Source organism: Acartia tonsa, chromosome 11 (assembly GCF_053477335.1).
Source record: "Acartia tonsa isolate MP-2025a chromosome 11, ASM5347733v1, whole genome shotgun sequence".
NCBI lineage: Eukaryota > Metazoa > Arthropoda > Copepoda > Calanoida > Acartiidae > Acartia > Acartia tonsa.
In genome coordinates this window covers 32469571-32484022 of record NC_137270.1, presented here as the reverse complement: position 1 = coordinate 32484022, position 14452 = coordinate 32469571, and the positions used below count along the sequence as shown (strand labels likewise).

The 14452-nt window shown below is 32.1% G+C and overlaps 1 protein-coding gene across 2 annotated transcripts in view; it reads left to right on the top strand.

Annotated features, from left to right (window-relative positions):
- LOC145331748 (uncharacterized) overlaps nt 1–14062 on the top strand; it is a 72244-nt gene extending 58182 nt beyond the window's left edge. The window contains exon 3 of one of the 2 annotated variants that reach the window (XM_080176580.1): nt 13476–14062. The gene's annotated coding sequence lies outside the window, so the exon portion shown is untranslated. The remainder of the gene's footprint in view (nt 1–13475) is intronic. The other variant, XM_080176581.1, reaches the window with a different exon arrangement.
- Nucleotides 14063–14452: the final 390 nt, after the last annotated feature.

Here is a 14452-nt window from a genome sequence, read left to right as displayed (position 1 = left end):
TAGGGGGGGAGGTGGCTTTATTTTGGGCATACCAACCCCCATCCCTTCACTCTCATACAATTAACTGTAGAAGGGGTGCCCAAAAAAGGGTTAGGAGTAGGGGGTAGGGGGGCAATTGAACTAAATGCTACCGACGGTTTGCACAACAATATTTAATTTAATTAAATCATTCTTTATTGACTAAATAGATATAAAACCACACCATGATCAAAGAAATCCATTACCTTGTACATACACTAAAAATAGAAAAGCTGCGTTTCAACAAGTATTTTCATAATGATATATAAATATCACAAGAAGGTGTTTGCTATGTTTTAAATAAAAAGGGTGTTTCCATTTTTATTAAATTAATATTACCAGCTATTTTTGTCAAGAATGTCACTGTTGAATGTCAGTAAAAAAAGTGCAAATTACAAAATAAACAGTTTTTTTGTCACAAAGTAAATTATTGTTAAGGGATCGTGTGCGTTTTGTAACATAGAACAAAAATAATTTAGATTTTTCAAAAAAGAATTTTAAATTTGTATTTGCTTATCAAGTTTACATAAATCCATTCGATAACTTGACTGCAAATATTGTTGTATAATTTTACAAATAATTAAATTTGAATACAATAGAATAACTAAAAGGGTTTACTTCATTTCCTGTTTCGCAATAAAATTCGCAGGGAGGGAGAGGACAATGACGGATAAATTTATTTTGGATCCTATTTCTAACATCTACAAAGAAAGAAAGAATTTTCCAGTATGGCTTTGAAACCGATTAATATCCGCTGGATTAAAAACGGTTCTTAGCCATACTGAAATTCCAATATAGTATCGTATTACAGACAATTTTCCACGAATATTAAAATAAATTATAAAATTAACAACAGTTTTATTTTTTATTTTAATATTCCTTATCTAATTGTCTTATCCTGGAAAATTCTTTAGAATTTTTTACTAAATTATAAATATTACAATTGTTTTTGTAACTTCTGGGTAACCTGTCGCAAATTGTTGCTGTTATCATATCAATATAACAAAACAATCATTATCCTATTTTACAAAGTAGTAAGATTTATAATTTATCTGTCCGCTATTAAACCACAGAACCGATTGATTTCTCCTTTTAAGGAAGCTTTACATAAGTTTCAGGTTTTTAAAGACTATTTTATGGTAAATTTAAGTCTTGGGTTAGTCAATTTAGGTTGCTAACATGGACATAACTTATTGGTCAGTTCGTTCATCCAGTAGAGGGGGAGTGTCAAAGGGGGTGGGTTATGGATATTTTAGCCAGCTCCAAGTCACTTTATAAGAGAATATGTTAATCTGGTGTACGATCTAAGTAATAATTAATTCTTTAGTAGAAGATTTATTTTATGCATAAAAATTGAATGTCAATCAAATGGTTCTAAGTTTTACAGGGTATAACCGTGTATATGTAGGTGTACTTTAATATAGGATATAAACACCTTACATGGAAATTATAGCAAATTTAACTTAAACCAAAAAAAGTTAGTCTGAAAAATTTGGTGTCTACATAGATAGGACAATAGACAATGATTTAAATTTTGTCTTTGTTAACTTATTAAAAGCAGGAGTAAAAAGGGGTGTAGATTTAATCCGTGCAGGTTTGGATACGAGATTTACGTAGCAACTCATGGATATTAACTTACTTGTTTACTTTTTATCAAAATAAGTACGCATATTAAGATTATTTTTTTTTCAGGTACGTTCTTTACATTTAATGGATGCAAAGGTCATGCAATTAAAGGGTTAGTGGTAAGTAAAGATAGACAATCTAGGATAATCTATTAGATCAGGCTCTAGCCTCCACCCCCTGATATTTTTTTCTATTTATGCTTTTCCATTACTATATTTCCTTACTTGAAAAAAATTGTATATTTATTGATTGATGTCCAAAATTATAAAATCTATAATTTTATGAAATATCTAATACTTCACAATTCTTACAAATTTGTTATCAAAACAATGTAATTATTCTGACTTCTATTTATTTTCTTTACAAGTAAAAACTTTACCAGACTTCCTAAATATTCTTGACTATACTTTACTGTTCTCCCTTTGTTCAAATTATTGATAGCTTGTTATTGCTGCGATTTTTATGGACATAGTTGGACAAAGAATAGATTTTAAATAGGAAAAAGATTAAATTATCGTCTATTGCCGTATCCCTAAAATTCCTTCTATAAAAACCACAAAGTGTTAAAATCCGAAGCAAATTATACATTTTAAATTCAATTCACGGATATAGACGCCGGGTTTTATAGGTATTAATACATTTCAAGATTTTTTAACAATTTCAGGCTAGCAGCCTCTAGTGGCACTTAAGGGGGGTGTCCAGGAAGTCTTTAAAAGAATAAGTTTTCAAATATTTGGAGGGGACAAAGACCAAATTGTATCAAAAATTATCAATGTGACGTCATAAAAATGAGGGATTATCCATCTCTTTTTTAGGGGTTTTCTTTTCTACTTCTCCTCTCATTTCCCTCATTTTTTTGACGTCACATGGATCATTTTTGACACAATTTGGTCTTTGTCATTTTTTGGGAATATTTTTTTTATGGTCGATTTCTCTCGTGAAGGTGGTGATGCCCTCCTCCAAAATAGTTATAAACTTTCTCCTAGGACCTATGAAAAGCTACAATGTAAAGGAGAACCATATTGGTACTCATAGACATACACGAATCCTGTTACTTTTAAATAGTCGAACATATAATTAATCGATTTGACGAGCTTTTTTCTGTTATTCTTGTTTTTAATTTGAGAGTAGCAAATCTTCAAAATAAAACTATATTCACACGAATATTTGTTTGTACGGGGTATTGTTCTCTAAAAAGTCAGGGATCTTAAGGGATAAGACAATGGATGATGAATTTATATACATCTCCAATATTGATAAATAGAATTCTACACTATTATTTGGAACCAATTAATAAAAATTCAAGAAAAGTAGAAAAAGATAACTTTGCTGAAAACTTTGGGTATGATTGTAATATACTATACCTCCATCCTAAAAAGTATTCTTGTTATTTTAATTTACTCAAAATTTATGACACGCAATATAAAGTCTGATTGTGTACAGTACACTTATATCTAATTTTTCCAACTTTTGAAATCCTTATATAAAAGTAACTTGATGTGTATCTGTTTGTGGCTTAAGTCTCCCTACACATTAAACCAATATGGCTTACAGTAAAGATAGGTCCTTGGAAGGTTTTTAATTGTTTAGGGAGGAAGGGAACTTTCACTCTCTAAGGAAATAACACCCCACCCCTGAAAAAAAACCTCCCATAAAGAAAATCTTTTAAAAATAAAATTGAAAGAGTTTGGTCCAAGTTCAATATTGGGGAGAAAAAGCTGTGGATTATTTTCACTTTTTCTGGGTCTATTGATTATTATTGACGGTTTAGCCCCTAGTCCCATAGAGACCTACCAAGAGTTATTTTAGTGGGTTTTTTTGCAACTTTATGTTATAGGATTATTTTGAAATGAATGACTTATTTATGTTACTACGGCTATAATATTATAATTATCATATGAATCATTAAAGCAAGGACAAGTATGTTCACAGATAGCGCAGCAATATCAAGATATCAATATATGATTTAAACCAAAAATGTAAGTATTTAAATGCATACAAACTGTATTCTTAGAGATATTCTAATGTCTGCTATCAGTCAAATGGACGCACAGACTGCCCTTGTTAAAGAGTAGCTACTCTGTTAAAAATAGAACATAAATTATGAGTTAATTAGTCCAGGGATGTAGGTAGCATTGGTCATCAATAAATTAATCTGCATATGTTTCTTCTTAAATTATTTAGAGGCAACTTATAAGGAGAATCTAACAATCTAAATAATAAAGAGAAAAATATATTTTTCTTTCATAGTCCTATCCTTCTAATTAGCTATGTTGTTAATCAAGGGTCAGCGAAGCAGAGCAATATCCCAGTGTGGGGAAAAATTATAATTTCATCATTTACATTTTTAAAAGCAAAGCTTTTCTATAATTAGGGTCGGTCCGTCCGTACGTTCGTACGTCCGTAATGGATAGCTTTTTTCGTTAATTTAGGCATGTTGGAATTGTCCTATCGATTTCAAACTTTGCCTGGGGATTCCTGTAGTAGTTAGGTACGATTTAGAAAGCGTAGCAACTGTATAATCATTACCAAAATGTCCGTACGTCCATTTTAAACATGTTGATTTTTTTACTTTTTTTATCAACAAATTTTTATGTGATCTAATCATTGGATTGATCTGATTTTTGGTAAATTGATTCCTGGGACAACAAAGTATGATGTAATAAGCGAAGCAGCTCTATAATCAAGTCCTAAAAATGTAAGTATGTCCATAAACATTATCCTGTATCAAGCAGTTTTTCAACAAATTTACTTACAATTTTGCTTTGACTCTTATACATTTATAATATGATTATTTAGTTTTGACACTATACAAGTGTTAATGTCCGTTTGTCCTACCGTTTTAGTGCTTCGCTTTTATGGATGTTGTCATCCTTATTAGTATTAAAATTACTCTATAATTATGTTATATCCAATCTGTACGTTCAACTATCCTTTAAAAAAATGTCATGTAATATATAGGTCATTGGACTGAAAATTATACTGGCCACCAATCGTTAGCTTTAAACCTTTGGGTACTTTAACGAAATCATGATTGGTTTGTTTAAGGAGAGAGGGAACATTGGACTGTAAATTATACTGGTCCCCAAAGTTTTTATAATTTACTGTCACATTTGATAACTAATACTTTGGGTATTTTTATAAAATCTTGATTAGTTGGTTCAAACTCAGGAAGGGAAGAGACATTGGTACTTAAAATTTGTTGGCTCAAAAACTTTAAATAATTTTATGAAATCTTCATGATTGGTTCAAATTTTTCCGCCAATAAGCTTAGACATAAGACCCATGGCCAAAACAGAGTTGTCAATGAGAAGCTTTGCTACAAATATTATCCAACAACAAAGTATAATTAAATGACACGGTCCTATTATACAACTACTGCTCAGGGAAGGAGGGGACATTGGACTGTTTTTACATGAGTCCCCAAAATTTTATAATAACGTTTTCTTATTCGTTGGCATTCTAATTTTAATTGGTTCGATAATTCAGTTGAGTTTCCAAACGTTTCAACCATTCATTTTAATCTACAGTAGGTCTATTATCATTGGGGATGTACATCAATTTATCAGCCATAGTCTTTTCCCTTTATATCCCTGACTACTACTACTACTTACTATTATAGGTGTGCATTCACTTGCGCATATTATATTATCATATTGATATAGCGTTCACATATTCACCAAAATAGCAAATTTATTTAAAGAAATCCTAATTTTCAAGTCTCCGAGTTTGTCTGTCTGATTGTTTGTACCAGAAGATCTCGCTAACCGCTGAACCGATATGATTATTTTCTACAGTTTCCTTCTCAGTGTAGGTCCTGGGAAGATTTAAAATTATTTTGTGAGAGGGTACCATCACCGTACCAAGAAAAATCGCTCCCAGAAAATAACGACCACCCCCCCCCCCCCTCGCACACCAAACTTTTTTTTTACCTTTTCTTTTTAAATCTAAAATTGAAAGTGGGGTAGGGTCCATAGACGTCCAAAGGGGGGGGTAATGGGGCGATTACCCCCCCCCAAAACGATTGTGGGGGTGCCCCCAAAATTTTTTTCATTTTACCCCCCCCCCCCAAACAATTTTGGGGGGGTAAATACCCCCCCAAAATAAAAAATCTCTAGTAAAAAAAAATTTTTGCGCGCTTCGCGCGCATTTTTAATACTATAAATTTAATAAAATTTAAATTACCCCCCCCAAGCCCATTTTACCCCCCCTAAAAACGAATTACCCCCCCCCCCCCCAAAAAAAAAAAGCTTGGACGCCCCTGGTAGGGTCAACTCAACTCTCCACCATAGAGGTCTGTATAGGCGTAGCCGCTAGTATTTATAAAGATAGTCATACAAAAGTACTAAGGAAATAATTTATGGTTCTGCTTATTTGATATTTTGAAAAATGCGCGGAAATAAATACACGCCACTACTATTACTACTACTGCTACTGTTGTCTGATCTTGAAATATTTAAAGAGCCATATTGTGCTTTAATTGCAGGGGTATAAAGGGATAAGACAACGGCCAATAAATTAATGATTACAAAAATTACAATTAGTCGTTTATACGATTGGACATCTTAATGAATCCACCAATCAAAATTCAATAAAAGTCTCCAAAGTTGTTAAAAGCCAACGAATAAGAAACGTTAATATAAAACTTTGGGCAACGTTGTTCCTTTCCCTCAAGTTGCCGGTTAGGCCCCACCTCCCCCCCCCCCCCGCCAGGTGGTGCCATAACCCTGCAGGGCTTAAAAGACTTCCCGAACCAGACCTAAAGTAATAAACATCCCCCTCCCCCGTCTTAATTTAATTTTATTTCAAAATAAGGGGGGGGGGTATCATTGCTCAAGGGGGGGAACATTCCTTGGTGGACTAATGAATTTATTTATGCAATGGTGATTCATAGAACGAGAAGACATGATGTTATTTTTGATAACTTTTTGTAATATATAAATTGCTTTTTAAATGCAAACTGTTACCGAGCTTTAAATGGATATAATTGTCCATCAAAATAAATAAATTTTATTAGCGCGGCTACTATATAATTATTTTTGTTTTATTATCCCTTTATTTGTGATTTAATTGAATGATATAGATTACGTTACACTCTGATTCATCTATCTATTGTTTAATAACACACACACATCTACACCTTTACACACTCACACACACACACACACTCACTCACTCACACACACACACAGAAACACCTACTAAGACACCAGACGTTGAAATAAATTAAAAAGTGATTACTTTTCTTATAAATAAAAACTTCTTTAGTAAACAAGGACAACAATATCCATAGCAAGAAAAACCAAGAAAACCAGCCTGTAAGTTAGGATCATTATTTAGAAAAAATAAAGATTTTTATATATTATGTGATTTTTTATATTGATCAATATACACTGATAGATGTACGAACATATCCTTTTTTAAACGGACGTATGGACAAATTCTGATTATAAAGTTGCTGCGATCCTATAATAATGATATGAAATAAACAAATTCTAGTTATGGAGTTACTACGCTCCTTCTATAATTATTTGAAATATATCATATATCACAGCCTGACGTACAGACATATTTTTTTATAGAATTGCTACGCTTCTATTATAATGATAAGAAATATATCATGTATTGGCTGGGCCCGTTATTTACTGATTATTCTTTTTAGAGTATGGGAAATTAGATTAGGATTAGTAGGATCGTAGCTACTTTATATCTTAGTAAGTCTGTACGTCCCATCTCTTGGGAAAATAAGTTAAGAAAACGAAAACTTTTATAAAACGTATGTATTTTTTTTATATATTTATACTATAATATTATTAATGACTTTTTAAAAATTATTCCTTTCTTTAGTATTTACTAGTTGCTTCACTTCTAGGCAATGAAATAGCCTAAAACCACCCCAAGACATTTGTAAAGCTTTTCTGAAAAGTATAACCAATTCAGACCTGGAACTTTCGATATCTCAAGCTTCAGTCAAAAAATAAAACTTTATAAAATAGGAAATAACTTTTTCTCTCTAATCGGAATAATGTCAATAATAATCTTTTACAGAAAGCCAAATTATCGACAAAACCATGTATGTCAACACTACGTTTCTAAGTTTAGCATTGTTAGAGGAACAATATGTCAGTTATTAATGTTTATTTCTGAACATTAAGTGACTTACAAATTTGTTAAGCATCATTTAGATATTAGTTAAGGACTATATTTTGATATTCCTAATTGTAGTGAAACGCCCGTAGCAACTAGGGGATTAGCCTATAAAGGTCGGGAAATACCACGAGCATAGACGTTCAAGTTTGGTTATAATGGGTTGTTTACCACCCTCAAGCCTTGAAACGCCTGAATTTATTCCCAAAAAATGTTAGAAAATAGATGTTAGATTACCCCCCTTAAACCTTAGTCACTCATTTTTACCCCCCTTAAAATGAAAAATTTGGACGTCCATAACCACCAGATCATATTTTGAGCTGTTAGAGGATTCGTCTTATGATAGGTCGGCATGAAATGCCAATTAGACTGATATTTTCGACGTTTTCCTGTGATCAACATTCGAGGTCCAATTTTGACTTTGACCACTAATCGACCTCAGGACCTCAGGGCAATGTTCATTCTAATTGCTCTATCACCCGTACATATTAGGTTAGTAACATCCAGCAAACAACCAACTCTTTGATTCATGAGATTTATCTGGAACTGTGCATGACAAAGGCATTCCCCTTACTCTGACTATTTGTGTCAAACGTCAGACAAAGTAGCAGTAAATGCCATTTTTAACGTCTCTAGTATAACGCTATGTGGTTTAGACTAGAACCTAACAACTCCTCACATCATTATTATGCATTACTACTAGAATACTTTATCTACACAGTATTAGTTTACTGAATACATTCCCTCATCTCTAAATACACCTTTCAAATAATAGGCATAAAATTAATGTAGATATTAATGATTACAAATTACTCATGGTTAACATTGCTACATTGGAGAAGCAAAGCTGTTATATAATTAAACTAAATACGTGATACATTACTGTACTGTACAATGAACGATATATTGGTGTACATTACCAATGATTATGAACAAATTTACCCCTTCTGTTAACTGTCTGTTGAAATCTTTAGACAATGCTAGTTCGAACCAACCAATAAAGCTTTTAAAAAGTACCAAATCTATTAAAGAGCTTAATAATAATACGTTTGGGTACCATTATAATTTACAGTCCAATTTCGCTCCCCAGCCCCCCTCCCCTGGTTTTAATCAGTGTAAAACAAAAAATTCAATTTTCTGTTGTTTTTCTTGTTTTTTTTGGAGCAGGGTTTTTATGGACATTGCTGCGCCTGTGTGATAATTTTATTAATTACAACTGGCAAGAGGTTTACTTGAGAATAATTATTTATTAATTAATTCCACTAATTTTAATTGTAGCAATAATTCACTATTGCTCAGGGGAAAGGGAAAATATATCAAGACTTTTTCTGTCTGTAATTATCAGGGAGGGTAGGGACATTGGGACGTAAATTATACTGACACCCAAAGTTTTAGGAACAATTTTTTTTCATTTGTTGGGTCAAAAACTTTGGGGACTTTTATTAAACATTAATTGAGTGTTAAAAACTTTCATTGTCAAAACTTTTCACCAATAAATTTAGCCTGTAATTTGTTGTTAAAATAGATTTAACGACCATTGTTTTTTCCCTTAGGATCTCTGTTAAGTATTTAACTATTTCTGCTATTAAAATAAGAACAATGATTCAAATTAAAATAGGTGGGGGGATAATATGACCCTTAACTTCTTTTTGGGCTATTTTTATTGGGAGGTTAAAGGTACCCTCCACTAAAATAGTTATGACCCTCCTTGAACCTATAAGAAGCTTCACTGAAAGGAGAACCATATAGCTAGATCTTATGGTTCATGTTAGCTAGATCTTATGGTTCAAAATAACATATAACCATCCTGTTACTTTTATATAAGAACTTAATATTTAAATAATTTATTAACTAGATATTGTTGGTTTATGTCGCTTGTTATTGCTGCAAAAATTTATGTACATATTTGTCCTTTTAAGAGCTCTTAAGTTTTTTTTTATACCCATTGTCTCTTGACTATTTTGTACCTAATAATCCTATTTCAATATGTTAAGATAGGTGTGGCTTTAATCCCTCATTGACAAATTATCAGAATCACATATTTTTATTAAAACAGCACATTTCTATCCTTATTTTTTCTTTCCTTCACCATTTAAGACTGAACACTCCGCTCTTTTTTTTTTGTAGATTTGCTATAGTGTCTTTTGCGAATATGAACCACTTTGTGAACGTGATGATATGCGGAAGTGTGGGGGCACCGCTTGAATAAATATCACCTTGAGCAACTTCATTCAAAACAAAAAACTGACTTATTTGCTTTTCGTTTTAAACGAGAATAGTTATTTCTCGCATCGTATTATAAACGGCTTTCCGCGGATATAGAATGTACAATTATGAGATTAAAACTAGTTTTTTTAGCCCCGAGGTGACGAAGTCACCGGCTAAAAAAACTAGTTTTAATCTTATGATTGTACATTTCTATATTCGTAGAAAACTGGATATAATACGATGCTAGACATAGTTTTTTTGTATTCATGAGAACCGGTTCCTATCCACCGGATTCAAATGAATACGAGAAAAGATTTTCAATACAAAGTGTCCCAACTGTTTATTTTAGACGTCGAACCAAAAAAATGATAGTTTTAACTTCTAGCTATAAGCTTGTAACAAAACATGCTTCTAAAAATTTCTATCAGTTACGCCTTGGGGGAGGGAGGAGTTAGATAACTCGACCCTCCAATTTCCGTGTTAGTTTTAAAGAGAAAAAATAAAAGAAAGATTTCTAGAGGGTTAAGGGGGTATTTTTCTTGGAAAGGATGAGGTATACTCCCAGAAACCTCCCCTGAGTTTTTAAGAAGCTTCAATGCAAAAGAGAACCATGACGGTATAGCAGTTAGCGAGATCTTAAACTACAGACAGACATTTTGTTACTATCATGTAATATAATAAGAGCAATAACGAACAAGAGTCAAAAGTATAAGCTTTGCTATTTATTGATGTTGTCAACCTTGTATCTTGAAGTATGTAACCAAAAACAAATATGTAAGCAAACAAATTGAAAATACAAATAAGTCTTTATACCATTCATAGTACATTCAAATTTATATTTGAACGTAGCATCTTTATAACTGAACATTTATCTATAGATAAATTAACATGTATGATTAACAAAATTACTCCTTATCAATAATTTAAATTATTGGTTGAAAAGTTTGGGCACTGCTAGTTTGAATTGACTTATCAAAATTTGATTAATTTTAAGTGTCCAAATTTCAAAGCCAATGAATAAGAAAAAGTATTTATAAAACGCTTGGTACCAGTATAGTATAGATTTCAACTTCCAAAGTTAAAGGGTCGAAGCTAATAACAATTATCTTCATGTTTTTGTATTATTTACTATTTCATATAAGGTTGCGCGATTTAGGAATTTTGTTATATTTGGTTTAGTATATTTTAGTTATACTAGAAAATTTAATTTATTAGTTGTTTCCAAATCAGTAGTGTCTATACTTTAATTTCAATCTACAGCAGAGGTAATTAAGTGTATCAGCATTGGGGATGGACATGAATACATTGCATTGGTTATTGTCTTATCCCTTAAGATCCCTAATTTTATTTCTGTTCTACTAAAGTTTAACGTATAATAAGAAGGCATCGTAACAAAATAAATTGGGGATCTAAAGACAATGGCCGATAAATTGATGTACATCCTCAAAGATTATACACAAATATTATCCTTTAAAATTACAATTAGTGGTTGAAATGTTAATGAAAACTTAATGAACCAAAATTCTATAAGTCTCCAAAGTTGTTGAGCCAACGATAAGAAAACTTTATTATAAAACTTTGGGGACTAATGTAATAAGCATTCCAGTTCCCCTTCCTACCCTGAAAAAAATACCTTTATAACTTATAATAATTTATTTTCATTTTAATGCAAAATGTAAAGCTTTATACTCCTTAAAAATTTGATTCTTGGGTGTGGGTGGACCCGTGTAAACTCTTACATTCCCAGGGATAATTGAAAAAGTATGTATTTCATGCTAATATTTTTCAATTTTAGAAAAACATTGTTTAAAATCACTCTAGATGCCCGCCCCTCTCCTTGCATTGCTAAACATTAAATATATCTATAAAAGGCCTCGCTCGAAGGGAAGTCCAGTAAGTCATACAGTGACGCCACAAGCGGCACTTTAATATATTGACGATACCTCTTGGATGAGTGGTTGTACCTTTTCTAAAAATAGTCATAAACATTTCCATGAGAAGCTACACTATAAAGGAGAACCAAATAGCGATATCCTTCGATACACACACACAGACAAAGATCCTTTACTTTACTTTAACGATCATGTTTATATCTTCTTGGGGTGTCAAAATTCTCACATCCCAATGCAGGGACCGTAGGAGAGGGATAAAAGTTATTTTGGTGGTATACAAAAAATTTCCTCCTTCAATTCAAAATAAAAAATATATCGGAAACTATATCGGAAACTATAACCCGAAAAAATATGCGTTTCTTCAAAAGTTTGGTCCCATTTCCCACAACTACTTTTAGATGTTTACTTGAATATTATTGTTGCTTTCCCTCTAAGTGGCTATCGAGCACTGAAACCCCCCTCCCTTTTGTCTTTAAATTATAGAATAGGGGGGGGGGGGGGGGGATCATTTGCCTAACAACTGCAGTATCCATAACCCTACAAGCCTTTTACCTGAAAGGCTGCCAAGCACCCAATAAAATCTAACCTAAATAAACAAAAAATTGTGCTCGACCAGGCACCTTGAGGGAAACCGCCCATTTATTGGACAAAATTGACATATTATTTTATCCATGAACATCGCACATACATTTAACTCGAGAAGGTTACGCAAACACAATAAAATTTGTAGAAATACAAAATAAACTCATGTTTATTCATCTTTTATTTATTATAGTGCGGACTTTGTGTGGACTTGTTAATTTTTAATACCTTGCTTAAGTCGCGATGTGACAAAGACCAAACTGCTGCAAAATTGTGTCAAAAAAATGAGGAATTATCCATCTCTTTTTTAGGGGTTTTCTTTCCCACTTCTCCTCTCATCTCACTCATTTTATGACGTCATATGGATCATTTTTTGACACAATTTTGCAGCAATTTGGTCTTTGTCTGCGATGTCTGTATAAAATGATCTAAATTTAAACCCTGGCACTATATAAAGTTTAGTCTAATAAAAAAGTATACAACTTTGGAAAGAGTGGAATATTTATCAAATGAATATTTCTCTTCTTTAAGAACTAGTATTAAGCTTATTTGAAAGATGACCATTTTGCTTACAACTGGACCCATTTGGTAAAACGTTCAGCACATTTTTCCCAAAATAGATTCTACGTCTGTTATATTAGAATTAATCAATCAATTGGGAACATGAAAAAATGTTTCTACACTTGTGATATGATATATGATTTAAATGAAATATTTTATATATAGTGAATAGTATATAACAGAGTGCAATCCTAAGATATAAAGTAGTAAGGTTTTTTTTTGTCTGAAGCTAAGGATACTGATCCTAATTTGTTCTACTTTTCAGGAAAGCTTTGGGTGGTTTTAAGCTTATTTTCAATCCTTTCCCGCTTTTCCCTAAAGGCTAGTGGCAAAGCATCTAGAAGTTGTTAAAGAACTTAACTTAAACCATATTTTGTGGGAAACTATAGCCACTCGACTTAACAAAAATCCTTTCATTTCTAACACTATATTATATTTCAGGAAGCCCGATAAACTGAGTATGCCTGTTTGCCTGTCTGTTTGCAGCTGTCTGCCTGTATGTATGTAGCCGCCAGTCTGTTTGTGTGTTTTTATGCTGTGAACAAGCCGAAAGTTAAGTGAAGAAGATAAAAGCTGTTAAATGTCTGTTTGTGATTTTTTATACATTTCTACAAAGCCAGCCAGGATGAGACAGAAAAAATAACCCAAAATGCTACTCAAAACCTCCATCCATTTTTTACTTTTCAAAGCCTTTTTTGCATATCTGTGTAATACCATAAGTAAATTAAGGAGCTCCCTTGCCTAAAAAAAAAATTTTTTTTCAACAAGCTAAATTAAATGGTAGGTGGAGGCTAAGGGTAGGTCCACTCTCCAAAGAAGGGATGTTTCAGGACATTCTTTCTTAATCCATCCGGCTGGAACATATTTAGCAAAAGGAATGTTTTAACTTGTGTAAACAATATTCAAATACAGTGCAAATAATCAGGGTTACAGGGATAGGACTATGGATCATAATTTAATCTTCTTCAAAATATCAAAGACAAGTTTCTGCCTTTTGAACCTAAAATGTAGAAAGGGAACTAAAATAATTTTTCCCAGATCTAACCCAACAGTTTTATCCATTAAGAGCAGTTTGGAGAATATTAGTTTATAATGTAATGTCCTATCCTTACACTCCTGAGGTATAACATAATTATATTTATCAGGAATAAATTGTATCAGACATCCAAATAAAAAAAATCATTTTTTTACAGAAATGTATTTTCAGTAGTTCAGTGTGAAAAAATTGTGTCATATTCCTGTAAAAAGGAATTAACCTTCGCCCCTTTGCATATTTCTTTCTTGGCACCAGTTTCTAAATAATTTGTTTAGATGACTGATCTCTTTACTCCCTGATTTTATAAGTTTATACAAATTGATGTTAAAAAATATATTTTATCATAGAAAAATTCAATATCATACTTCTAAGTCACTAATTC